Source organism: Podarcis melisellensis, assembly GCF_964234715.1.
Source record: "Podarcis melisellensis genome assembly, chromosome: 14".
NCBI lineage: Eukaryota > Metazoa > Chordata > Lepidosauria > Squamata > Lacertidae > Podarcis > Podarcis melisellensis.
This window is the reverse complement of record NC_138546.1, coordinates 30,381,682-30,395,098: the sequence shown is the minus strand read 5'-3', so window position 1 is coordinate 30,395,098 and position 13,417 is coordinate 30,381,682. Positions and strand designations below refer to the sequence as shown.

The following is a 13,417-nucleotide window of genomic DNA, read 5'->3' as shown; positions in this document are numbered from 1 at the left end:
TTAAGTGCCTCTTTAAGATGGTGTCTCCTAAAATGAGTTAAGACGAACTGCTCTCAAACAACAGTTGAATACTTGTCTAAAAGGGGATGTTTAAACTCTACTTGTTTGCCCATCTGCCCCTGCCCTCAAATTGACTTTTACTTGTCTCATTCCTCTTCCCAATGATGACACTAAGTTTGGTATCAAATATTATTTTCTGTGTTGCTGTTCTAAAAATAAAGTAAGCAAACATTTATTTTCATAATCTTGCCTGTTTAAGTGGGGTAAATGGAAAGAAGATCACATCACATTTAAGAGTTAAATCGCAACTGGAAAAAGCAGTTGTGAAGTACCAGAAACCATGAAAATGGTATCTGTGGTTGTCGGATAAGCTTGTTGTGAAAGTTGCAAAATACATTTTTGTGAAAAATGAAGTTTTAAACACCTCTCATAGGCATCTTTCCTTATGATCACCCCTCAACTAATAATACTACCACAATCAACTTCCTCTATGCCATGGGATCAATGTAGCTGTATATATGTACTGTGTTATTTACAGGCTGTCAACCAATTAAAAAATCGAGTCAATTAATAAGTTGCCTTTTCACCAGTTAATTGATTGATCAATGAAGTACATTGGCATGTTAACAAAAAAACTCAAGGGGTCCCATTCTGACTTACTGAAAGAAGTGTGAAGAAATTTTCAGTGTTATAATTATTTCCTTCCACGCCCCCCCTTCCCTGTTATGGGGACAGAATAGAATCAAAATAGGCTAAAATAAATACTTAACTTTAACCTGTGTCCTTAATGATCAAAACTGACCTCTACTTTAGTTAATTAATCTACCAATTAAACCAATATTCCAGTTAAAACACATACACACTTGGTTAAAATAATCTCATCGATAACACCTCTCTATCCCACTCTTTCACCGTTTCATTCATTGCTTTAGATTCTGTATTCTAAGGTGTATTTCCAGAGATCTATTTATTTAGCAGAACACAACATTCTTTTGCGCCTCTACTGCACTTGTATGGGTGCCTGATGCCCAGCACTGAGTCTCCCTGAGACCTAAGAAGGAGAACTCACAATAACATTTGTACATTTGGTAATTAAACACCTGCATCTTGCATTCTGAAAGTTGATCTTGCAAAGTTTGCCATTTTTCATCCACTGCAACTATTTTTGTTTAAAGGTTACATTTAAATATATCCACCTTGTTCTGGCAACCACATTTCAAGCTATTTTATAACCATGTTTGTGTTTAGTACAGTTCTGTGATTTTAAAGTCTCCTTCTCTCTCTCCCTCTCCCTCTCTCTCTTATGAAGCTTGTCCAATTTTAAAGGACATCATAATTTTTGGGGCCGGGGAAGGGATTTTTTTTACATTACTTGAAAGCCACATGCTTCTGCCATGGTGTACATTGTAGATGATCAGGGTATGGTTTTGCCATAATGTAGTGTTTACACCCCTCCCAAAGCTCCTGTAATTTATCACTTAAAAAAAATCATCCTAATTTTGGCCCACTTCAAGCACCTGTATTTTCATCTTTTTGGGTTTTCATATAGAAGAGGAAATTGACAAGCTCACAGCCACAGAATCTTAGAGCACGTCTGTTTTTGAAATAGAGGCTAGGGGTCAAAGGGCAGGGAGTTGTACTTTTATTATTATAATACTTTTAATAGTTTTAAGTTTCAGGGCAACAATGCAGTCATTTTGATAAGGGAGCTCATGTGTTTCTGTGACACATAACCCCCCCTCTAAATAACAAAAAGAAGAAACTATACCCCTGCTAAATTAAAAAACAGGGCATATGTTAAGTATGGTTCATATTATGGACTTCAAAATTCTTTGCCATTGCAGGGAAAGTCTCAAACATTTCCTGAACTCTGTATACAGCCTCAAAATAGAGGGTTTTGTTTTCAAAGTTGTTGACAAGCACCCTTTGGCATACTTAAAATGGAGACCATTTAAGTTCTAATCAGAGGAGACCCATTGAAGTTAATGAACCTAAGTTAGATTTGTCCATCAATTTCAGTGGTCTACTCTGAGCAGAACATGTATTGGCTATCACCTGATGTATTCAGCAACATGCATTTTACTGACTGGTTAACTGAGGTTTCCTAAGCCATATGGGAGAGAACTTTTCCCTCATAAGCTGAAACACTATTTCATGTCTATGACATTTCATGTCTACCTGGTCTAGTAAGTCTTCATCCATTCTCTGCTGGGTCTACCAAATTTGAATCAGCAAAATTTGTCTTCTTATAATTTCATTCATAAGGAAAATTCTATGATGCCAACAATGATGGTTTGTAAGTTGCAAGAAAGAAGAGATCTTTCAACTTTAATGCTATGGTCCTTGCGTGGTGTTTTCAGATCCTATTAATTTATTTTAAACCGGTAACATCCCACTGGTAAACTACAGGGCTTCATGAGCCAGCAAATAAGCATATATATCACAACGGAACCTAAACACACCCAAAACTAAAAGAAGCATCAAAGCCTGCTAAAAGCAGCAGAGAAGAAGGAGTGCTGTTTTCAGATTCTTTGTAAAAGTGATGGTGCCGTAGGAAACTGCTTTATTCGGAGTCATCGTATTGGTCCATCTAGCTTATTAGTATCAACACTGACTGGCAGTGGTTCTCCACTGTTTCAAACAGAGAGTCTTCACAGCCCTACCTGACAATGCTGGGCTTGGAAATTGGGACATTCTGGGGGCAAGGACAATGCTTTATCACTGAACTATGGCTCTTACCCTGATGGCAAGTCAAGGGAAGGGTGTTCCAGAGCTTAGGCACCACAACCAAAAACTCCATTCTCTCTGCTGATGTCCATCTTGCTCCATTCTTTCTGAATAACCTCTTAATGATCTGGAAAACTCACATGGGTGTGTACAATACTCTTTGGGTACCTTCATTCAAAGCCTTTTAGGGCTTGTGCATATGCAGGTGATATGTTAGTATGTGTTTGTAGTGTTTTTTTTCAGAGGGTTGTACTAGCTAGATGAACCTTGGGATATCTTACAACTCTGCAAGTCTATGATTCTATGTACCTGATATTTCACCCAAGTTCATGGACCTCTTAACTGGAAGAGTCCCTCAAATGGAAGAGGATGCCTTCACCCTGGTATGCCCCCCCCTTATCACATACACAGCTCAACAAGACAACGACAAGAATCCACCAAAAGCATACAGATCAATATGGCTAACCTGATTAAAAAACACCCACCCCACTCACACATGAAAACAAAGTTCACCACAGCCAATCACAAACAAACAACCACACCCTAGGCCAACCCCAACCTCTCTCACCACCAAAGGAACACAAGCAAATAGTAAAGAGAACCCGCACAAGCGACACTGACACAAAACCCCACACATTAATTAAAATAGAAACATTGCCACCCGACTCCACCCCCACTCACCGTGGCCCCCTCCACCTCTTTCCCCCTTTTCTTCCTAATGTAACACTAATGTCTCAACAAATGAAACCGATCTGTAGAAAATGTAACTTGCAAAAAGAGACATTGCACATACTTTTGTGAACCAAGAAATCTTTAATAAAAATACATTTTAAAAAACACACTGGGAAAGTCCCTTGCCACCAGAGTGGTCCACGCATATAGAAAATAACCTATAGACTAGAACGGAGTGTCTCCAGAGAATATAGGAGGCCCTTCCTGTTCTAGGGTGCAGCCCAGGAGTTTGGGACCTCTTTATCAACCCAAGTGACCAGAGTGGTGATGCAAACAGAACAGTCTCCTCCTGCATCTTTAGTAGGAGCAAATAAGCTTTGACTTTGTTAATCTTTGCTCCCTGAGCTGCTTATTGTAGGGTCCCTTAATAAGATTCAGAGCAACCTCTGGATTCCCCAAACAGCTGTCTGAATACTTCTGGCTAAGCCAGGTGACCACTTTGACAACATCTAGGTCTCTCCCAGCCATTTTCAGAAAGAGGATCACATTCTCCCCCCCCCAGTGTTTGTTTGTTTGTTATGCTCCTACACATCAAATTAGAAAAAAGCACAAAGATTTCTGTGATCTGCAGTTGAAGGCAACTCAACAGAGAAAAATAAAAATTTCAGAAGCAAGGATGGGCGATTATAGAGAATTTATTGAGTGGCGTATGTATTGTGGGATTAATTTTTTGGGGTGGGTGGGAGGCAAAGCTGTGACTGGAGGGCAGGAGAAACACCGGCTGTCCCCCCCCTCAAGGCGTTGCTAACTTTTATGATATTTCTCCTCTCTCTCTCTCTCTCTCTCTCTCTCTCTCTCTCTCTCTCTCTCTCTCTCTCTCTCTCTCCTTTCTACTATCTGCCTTTGTGCCTTCAGGGGCAGTGAAAGAAGACTGCCGATTCTAGATTGCTTTCAGAGTTTGCTTTGCTGATGATGGATTACCATGTCAATTTAAACAGCATAGGATTAATTTGTTTCAATGATTTCTCTTTAGGCTGAATGCCAGCCTTTTCCCCCTTCTTGTTGTTGCTTTCTATCTCTCCCTTTGCTCTTCAGAATAAGAATAAGGAAAAAAAATGCTGTCCACACCAAATCCCTTTCAATGCCCCCCCCCCCGTTCTAAAAAAAGGGACAATAATAGAAATGAACAAGTTAGGTGTAAAGTTGCAATACAGTCACAGGTTTGAGTGTGTGTTTTTATCTCATTTGCAAAGGCTGAAGCCTCCTGTCAGTCACATTAAAATGAAATTGGATCTAACATTTATTCAATAAATACTTCTCTTGTAGGTAATCCAGAGCAGAGTGCTTTTGACACACAAGGACTTAATTTATCTCAGATAAGAAGTTATTAATATGGTACATTTAAACTTGCCACCTACAGTAAGGTCATTCAGATCTTTAATGTGATTCAGAAAAACGGGTTTGAGGGGAAGAAGGGGACCAAGTTTGAGATGGCATTCTATGTGTCAGCAGTGGGAGGGAAAGACAATAGTTAGTGCCAGGGAAATAAGGTCCTATAGTGGAAACATTGACCATCATTGACCTGAGTTCGTTGGAGAGTTCATTGCTTTTGAACCTGACTTTTCCATCTGCAAAGCAGGAATGATAGGAACATAAGGACGCTGCCTTACACTTAATCAGATCATTGGCCCACCTAGTTCAGTACTGTCCACACTGACTGTCAGCATCTCTCCAGGGTTTCAGGCAGGGGACATTGCCTGGTCTTCCTGAAGATCCTTGGGGTTCTATCTGGGACCTTATGCATGTAAAGCACATGCTCTACTACTGAGCTATAGCCCTTCCTCAAGAAGTGAGGAGGCTGTATTATTTGCTGGTCAAACAGTTTGTCCAACTAGCTTGGTACTGTATACTCCAGGTGTGAGGAACCTCTGATCCTCCAGATGTCGCTGAACTACAATTCTCATCAACATGGGCAACGGCCAGGGTTGATGAGAGTTGTAGTTCAGCTACATCTTGGCAGGCTAATCTCCCCACACACCAGAATCAGCTCTCTGTGAATCCCCAAATGAATCTTTTCCAGTCTCCTACCTGGAGATTTTGGACATCAAACCTGGGACCTTTTGGGTGCAAAGCTCCTGTTCTGTCACCGAGCCACAGGCCTTCACTGAATGTTGCTTCCACCCTACTCTGTATAAATGCCTGATCTGTATAAAATGTAGTGGGCGAATCTTCCAGCCTGCCAAGACATATATTGTATGTACCAGAAGGTTCTTATGGCAACCAGACAAGCTGCTTCAAAATCAACCCAATAGGTGCAACGTGGGCTTTTACACTTTTGTGTAACAATGCATTTATGTATAAAAATTTTCAGGCACCTCCATAGGCGTGATGAGGTGGTTAAAAGATCAGAAGCAGGAAAGCTAGCTTAAGTGATCTTAGACATGCATTGGAGGAGAGAAGCATATCATTTGGAAGGGTGACAGTCAACTTCCCCCAACCTGGTGGCCTCCAGATGTTTGGACTACAACTCCCACCAGCCCCAGAGCTGTGTTTGTTGGGGCAGAGGAAAGCGGTATTCTAAAACATATGGAAGGCACCAGGTTGGGGAAGAGTGGCGGAACTAAAGCCCATTCTGCTTATTTATTTGATCAATTAACAACGTCTCACATGGTATGATGTAGCCACCTTTATTAATTATTTAATTAAGTGTATTTATATCCCCCTTTCTCCCAAGTTGGTCTTCAAGGCAGCTTACAATTTTTTTTAAAGAAAATCATAATAAAATACAAAGTTAGAAAAACAAACTAGTTAAAAGCAATAGTTAAAATATAGTACACTAAAACACATTTAAAACAAGCATCAAAGTACAGTTTGCCCTGACAGAAGTAAAATGGTCAGCTTTGTATTATGATCATTCTACCTTGCTGAAGCTAAGGTTTGCCTGGGTCATATCAGTACTTAAACAAGTGATTACCTAGGGACTCCCTTGTGTGGCACCTTGGGTTCTGTTGAAGAAAAGTGGGATAGGAACACAGGATCACGGGAAATGGCTTTATGCCAAATCAGATAATTGGCTAAACTAGCTCAGTGTTGTCAACATTGACTGGCAAAGGGTCTTCAGGCTTTCAGGCAAGGTTCTCTCCCAGACCTATCTGGAGATGCAGGGAATTGAACCTGGGACCTTCTGCCTGCAAAGCAGATGCTCTACCACTGAGCCATCTACTATCTTCTCTGTAGATTGAGAAGATGACTGGCGGGCAGGCTGGTTTCATGCAAGAAGTCTTGGTCCCAAGTTGTTGAGGCCATTGTATGCTAACAACAAAACATATGAAGCAATATACCATATTGGACCATTGGTATTGGTATCTAGCTTGGTATTGCCCACACTGGGTTGCAGCAGCTCTCCAGGGTTCCAGACGGGAATATTTCCAAGCCCTTTCTGGAGATGCTGGGGACTGAAACCATGACCTTCTACACGGTGTATATCTAGTTCCCAGAAGGTCACCCATCCAGGTTCTGACCAGATCCAGGCCTCCAGTAATGTGACATCCTCCTGTGCCTTCAGACCATACTCTGGGACTTACCATTATTTCTGGGATTTATCATAAAATCTGCTTGTGATATCCTAGTAAGTTGACAACAAATGGAAGAGGAACTTTCTGGTTCACCTCTCATCACCATGCAGTACAATCTCATGCATAATTACTTTCGGAAATAGATCTAACAGTTTCCTGCGGGGTTTACTTCTGAGTAAGTGTTCAGGACTGTGGTATTGGCTACTTCATGATGTGAAGTCTTCTTGTTGATGAAGATAATCTACTTATATAAAACAAATAAGGATGCCAGTTAAAGTTATTTTTCCCATTTATCCTAGGAATTCCTGAGGATGGTTCTAATGGAAAAGCCACATGACAGCGCCACATGTTTTCTAGAAAAAAGGAAGAAAGCAAGCACAAAGAACTGTTGACAGACTTGCCCAGGGGAGCATTTTCTCCACATGGTATAGAAATCTGCCCCACCTTCATGTGCAGAAGGTAACGTTTGCATAGGTTACACATCTTTGTGTATGTGTGTACGTAGAGGAGAAAGACTGCATGAATCAAATTTGTGGAACATATAGGCATATGCAAAGAACACACGAGGCCCATGCAGATGTTCAGAATCCATGGTAATGAAGGCATGGGGAGAAGGGATTGTGCCTTTTGCGCAAGTTCCTGGTGAGCACGTATTTGTCCGAAAGCCTGACTGCTGCACTAAATGCACACAAGCTCTCTCTGAGCAACCAAGAACCTTGCAGAAGGCAGTGCCCTCAGTTGCACATATAGTAGGACATTATGTGGATGCAGGATGTGTGATCCCATCCACTTCACATGCATAAGAACATAAGGAGAGTCTGCTGGACTAATCTAGTCCAGCCAATGACTAGTCTAGTCCAGCATCCTGTTCTCACAGTGGCCTGTGGGAAATCAGCAAGCAGGACCTGACTAGGTGACGTTGGGTTAACCTACCTCATAGGGTTTTTGCACAGATGAAAAATAAATGGGAGGGAAGAACCATGTACACCGGTTTGAGCTCATTAAAGGAAATGTGGCATATAACTGTGATTCACAAATAAAAGGAAAAGAGCCTTCAACAATGAGCCCACACATTGCTCATTGGTGTGATGGGTGTTAACACAAGAGTGTCCCTAGTTTCTTAAGTAAAATCCCCATTGAGCACGGAGGGATTTATTTCAATGTAAACATGTAGTGCATCAGGCTACCTAAGACCAGAAGAAGAGTTCTGCTGGATCAGGCTAAAGCCCATTTAGTCCAACACCCTGTTCTCAAAGCGGCCAGTCAGAAGCCACAATGGGAAAGTCCACAAGCAGGACTGAGGGCAGCCCTCCCATGGTTCCCAACAACTGGTTTTCAGAGGCATACTGCCTCCAACACAGTAGGTAGAACATAGCCTGGAGGCTAGTAACCATTGACAGCCTGAGTGGGAGAGGATATCAAAAGACAGAAGGAAGAAGGGAAGGAAGAAAAGGAAAGAAGAGAGAAGAAAAGAAAAAGGAAGTCATGGTGTACGTGGGGGGTGTCTTCTTCCAAAGTACTTGACCCACCCAGACAATTTTCCATGTCTAGTTTCCTCTGCTAACAAACTAACAAACTCCAAATGACCCCATTTAAATTCTGAGGGGTCTTTGGCAAAACACACACAGCCATTTTGCGCCCATCTTGTTTGCCCACCATGAGGATCCCAGAGCATAATCCATCTTTAAATATTATGGGTCTAATTTGACTGAGCAATATTTGTTCGCGCGTTGGCAGCTAATGTAAGGAAAACAAAAAAGGGGGAATCCCGGGAGTTGTACAGTTGGGATCTGCGTGGCTGCATTAACCTCGAGTCGCTTCCTGTAGTGGAGTCGGAGCTTAGGACTCAAGTGGCGCTTGACAGATGTGTGTTAAAAATGGATAAACTAGGAAGGGAAGGTTTTGAATTCTCGACACTCATCTTAACCTTACGCTACTAGTAAATCACAGTGTTCCAGAGGCCTCGTTTCAGATATCGCCTTACAATATATTTTGCATCTTTCTCCTCCCGCCCTCCACCCACTAAAATGGAGCGTCATGATGAATGGACACAGCAGGGTTTGGTGCGCTGTCTTAGTGATCGCAACTGTACAGGTTAGTGGCTGAATTCCACAATTTAATTTCTCCCAGCTTTTCATTTTAGTCCTGTTTGAAACCAGAAAGAAAAGCCACCCCCACAAAACAAGCATTTTTCTCCCAGCACAGTGTATGAAGGGTACAATTTCACATTTTAGGAGTTCTTATCAAATTTAAACGGTTCTTTGGATGTAGTCAAAATTAAATGCCCTGAAAGCAGTATATTTTAATTCCCCTGCTTCATATTTCATCATAGGCATTCACTCCTTCTTGGTTGCAGTCCATCACCTGAAGTGCTGGCCTACCTTACAGTGTTGCTGTTCATAACAAAAACAAGAATAATCATGTACAGCAGAATCTTGTGCATTATTTACTTACATGCAAGTTGTGTCCAGTTGGGCTTACTCCTGGATAGGTATGCAGGTAACCCTAAGACTAGAGTTGCAAATTGCAGGGTGATGGCAATTTAAAACACTGCAGTTGTTTCAAAACTGCAGTTGAAAACTGCAAGTGATGCGTTCAGCGGTAAATTCACCCTTTTGCAGCAACCCAGTATCTGATGGCTTCATACTACTACATATTACAGAGGAGAAATTGAGAATGAGACAGAAAGATTTGCTACTTAAGGCCTCACAAATTAGATAATGCCTGTGTGACACTCAATAATAAGGACTTCTTGACTTACAGCTCTCATTTGAACCCTGGGCACTTCACTCTATGTCTAACCCTCTGCCCATTAGGCCACATTGTTTCAGTTTTAGAAACTTTATGTTTCCCAAGTCTTGTTCAAGTTAGGGAAAAGCGTTGTCACACTTGAGTGGGGAAAAGGCTGGCAGGAGTTGCTAATTAAATGGACAGAGAGAATTAATTAATTCTTTTTAAAAAAAGAGTACAATCTAGTCTCCCATTTTCACTTCTAGTGGAACCTTCAGTGAAGGCGTCTCCAAGTCTCCGGTGATGCCCAAGAGTGTTTAGATGGAGGGTCTAGATGGAGACACCTATTGAAATGTGTCTGAAGAAGATTAATAGGACTTGTCAGTGTTGGGAAAAGCGCTGCTTTGCGGTAAATTTCTACCAGGAGAAGATGAATTACCGATGAATGCCGAGTTATCAACCCCATCACTATCATTCGACACTAAATCAAATTGAGCAGTTATCTGCAATCAGAATTCCCTCCTCTCCACACACACGCACACACACACGCACGCACACACACAGAGGCAATGCACACCTTTCGACTTAAGCCCTTTAAATATAGAAACACATGGGGCAGAACAATTCTTTCTCTGCCTCGTGCGTGAAGTAAAGGGGAGCTTTTTTAAAATACAGAAGGGGTCCTTTCAGAGATGGATACCCCAGGAAAGGGAAGATAGAGAGAGAGAGATGATAGATAGATAGATAGATAGATAGATAGATAGATAGATAGAGGCCCCCACTCTCTACTGAAATGTATGTGTGTATGTTTTGCAGATGCATTCTGCATTCTGTAACTGGTCACATCTGCAGCATACCTTTAAAGCACATAACTTTCCCTCAAAGAAGCCTGGGAACTGTAGTTTGTTAAGGATGCTGGGTACTGTATCTCTGTGAGGGGTCAACTACCATTCCCAGGATTCCCCTCACAGAGACACAGTACTCAGCATCCTTAACAAACTACAGTTCCCAGGCATCTTTGAGGGAAAAGTGTGTGTGTGTGTGTATAATATATATATTTATATTGCAGGGACGTGGGTGACGCTGTGGGTTAAACCACAAAGCCTAGGACTTGCTGATCAGAAGGTTGGCGGTTTGAATCCCCGTGACGGGGTGAGCTCCCGGGGCTCGGTCCCTGCTTCTGCCAACTTAGCAGTTTGAAAGCATGTCAAAGTGCAAGTAGATAAATAGGTACTGCTCTGGCGGGAAGGTAAACAGTGTTTCCATGCGCTGCTCTGGTTCACCAGAAGCAGCTTAGTCATGCTGGCCACAGGACCTGGAAGCTGTATGCCAGCTCCCTTGACCAATAAAGCAAGATGAGTGCTGCAACCCCAGAGTTGGTCACAACTGGACCTAATGGTCAGGGGTCCCTTTACCTTTACCTATATATATTGCAGATATATGTGACCATTGGCACAACAATGGATCAGTAGCAGCAAATTCATACTGGTCTGTGCACACAGCAATCTGTTTTATTAGTTGTTAGTTGCCATCTGGAGGGGCACTATTGTGCTTTAGCACAACCACAGTGGAAACCACCACAAAAACCGCATTTGTTGTATAAGTTCCTCCTTGGATGTCCTTTTCATGGTGAATTCATGCTGAGTTTTATTTTATTTATCAAAATATGTATTTGATGTTATTCATAAAAAGTATACAAAAATATACTTAAAAAACATACAGTAAAAACTATACAAACAATTAAATCAGTTAATTATCATGGAAAGATGTATTCTCAATAGCCCTCATAACCCTGACAGAATACAAAAGTTTTTCAGCAGGCATTTAAAAGTTGAAACTTTTCCTGCTGAATCCCTTTTGGAAGAGTATTCCGTAATACTGAGTTGATGACACTAAAAGCTTAGTTTCTTCTTGTTGTCAGATGAGCCTTGCCAGCTTGGTGAATGACCAATGATGCTCCTGTAGAGAATCTTAGTGACAGGGCTCTGGTGGTCCTTGATGTACCCTGGACTAAGTTGTTCAGGGCTTTATAAATCCATACAAGAACCTGGAATCTGTCTCAGTAGAAGACAGGCAGTCAGTGCAGATGCTTTAATGATGGTGTGACATGCTGTTGACTAAACGTACCCATCGGCAATTTCGCGTCCACATTCTGCACCAGCATGAGCTTCCAAACCAGACCCGTGAGCTCCCATAGAGGGCATTGCACTAATCCAACATCGAGGTTAGCAACATATGAACTACAGTGGTTAGGCTCTCCCTGAGTCAAGCATTTCAACCCTCTCCCTGTAGCTTGTACAGTGGTACCTCAGGTTACATATGCTTCAGGTTATATAGTCCATTAATCCAGAAATAGTGCTTCAGGTTAAGAATTTTGCTTCAGGTTGAGAACAGAAATCGTGCTCCGGTGGCGCAGCAGCAGGAGGCCCCATTAGCTAAAGTGGTGCTTCAGGTTAAGAACAGTTTCAGGTCAAGAACGGACCTCCGGAATGAATTAAGTATTTAACCCAAAGTACCACTGTACCTGCAATTTTTTGGGGGGTGGACATTCTGCTTTGTTTCCAATCGGTTCATGTCCCATAGCTCCCTGCTGAAATCCTGCAACTTTCCCTACTGCAAACATCCTTTCTCTGATATTGTTGTTGCCCTGCTGTTGTGGTGCTACATAGCACAAGAGGGACCTTCCAGATGGCAATAATGTGGTAACACTGGGAGCACTGCAGAACAAGTAAGAAAGTGGTACGATATCTGGATGGTCTGGTATAAATCCACCATGAATGCATTGATTTATCTACTGTTCACTATTGTATCAAGAACATGTTGCAGAACACACCTGCAAAAAGACTCCAATCTGAAGGGGTCGTCTGCCATGACATCTCATTCCAAAAGTAACTGTCTTTGCAAATTCTCCATCAACAGCCACACGCCGTTTCTGCCCATTTCAGAGAATAATATGTACTAAAGAGAGCCTTATTGTATCAGAAGAATGATCCATTTGGTTCAGTATTGTTGAGGCTTTGTGAACACTGTATCCAGAAAACACATTCAAAGCACATTCTTTCCCTCAAAGAATTCTGGGCCCTGCACCTTACCCCTTGCAGAGTTACAATGCCCATCAACCCTTAACAAAATACAATGCTCAGAATTCTCTGAGGGAAACTATGTGTTTCAAAAGTGCCTTAAAGTTGTAGTGTGTACGCAAGCTTGAGCATGGAAGCATAAATGGCCAATAGGCATTGATAGACCTCTCCAGTGTCATGAATTCATGTCGGCTCCTTCTTAAAGTTACCTAAGCCAGTAGCCACGATCAAATCCCACAAGCTAATTGCATGTCGTGTGAAAAAGTACCTTCTTTTTCTCTGTCCTGAATCTACTGCCAGTTAATTTTGTCAGATGACCGCAAATTCTAGGGTAATGAGAGAGGGCAAATGAATTAATCTCTCTCTACAAATCCACAGTTGGTTTAAACTGCTGACAGTATAATACAGCATGATGGCTAAGATTTCATGGCCTCCCTTCTGATAATGCAGCACAGCTGGGCTAGGTAAACAAGTTTGAAAAGGCGCTACAGGCATAACTAGGCATTGAAGAGGGTGTGCTCATATACCAGCCTATTAAGTAATTTAGGCTGCAATTCTGTACTCAGTTGCCTGGGAGCAAACCCCATTGAACAAAGTGGGACTTACTTGTCATGAAACATGTGGAAGATTGCA

The 13,417-nt window shown here is 41.8% G+C and overlaps 1 long non-coding RNA gene across 7 annotated transcripts in view; it reads left to right on the top strand.

Annotated features, from left to right (window-relative positions):
• The window catches only part of LOC309356935, a 194,065-nt gene that overhangs the window by 14,026 nt on the left and 166,622 nt on the right, over positions 1-13,417 (top strand). For all 7 annotated transcript variants that reach the window (XR_014162916.1, XR_014162917.1, XR_014162918.1 and 4 more), the window contains one exon: positions 7,274-9,068. This is a non-coding gene — a long non-coding RNA (uncharacterized lncRNA). The remainder of the gene's footprint in view (positions 1-7,273; positions 9,069-13,417) is intronic.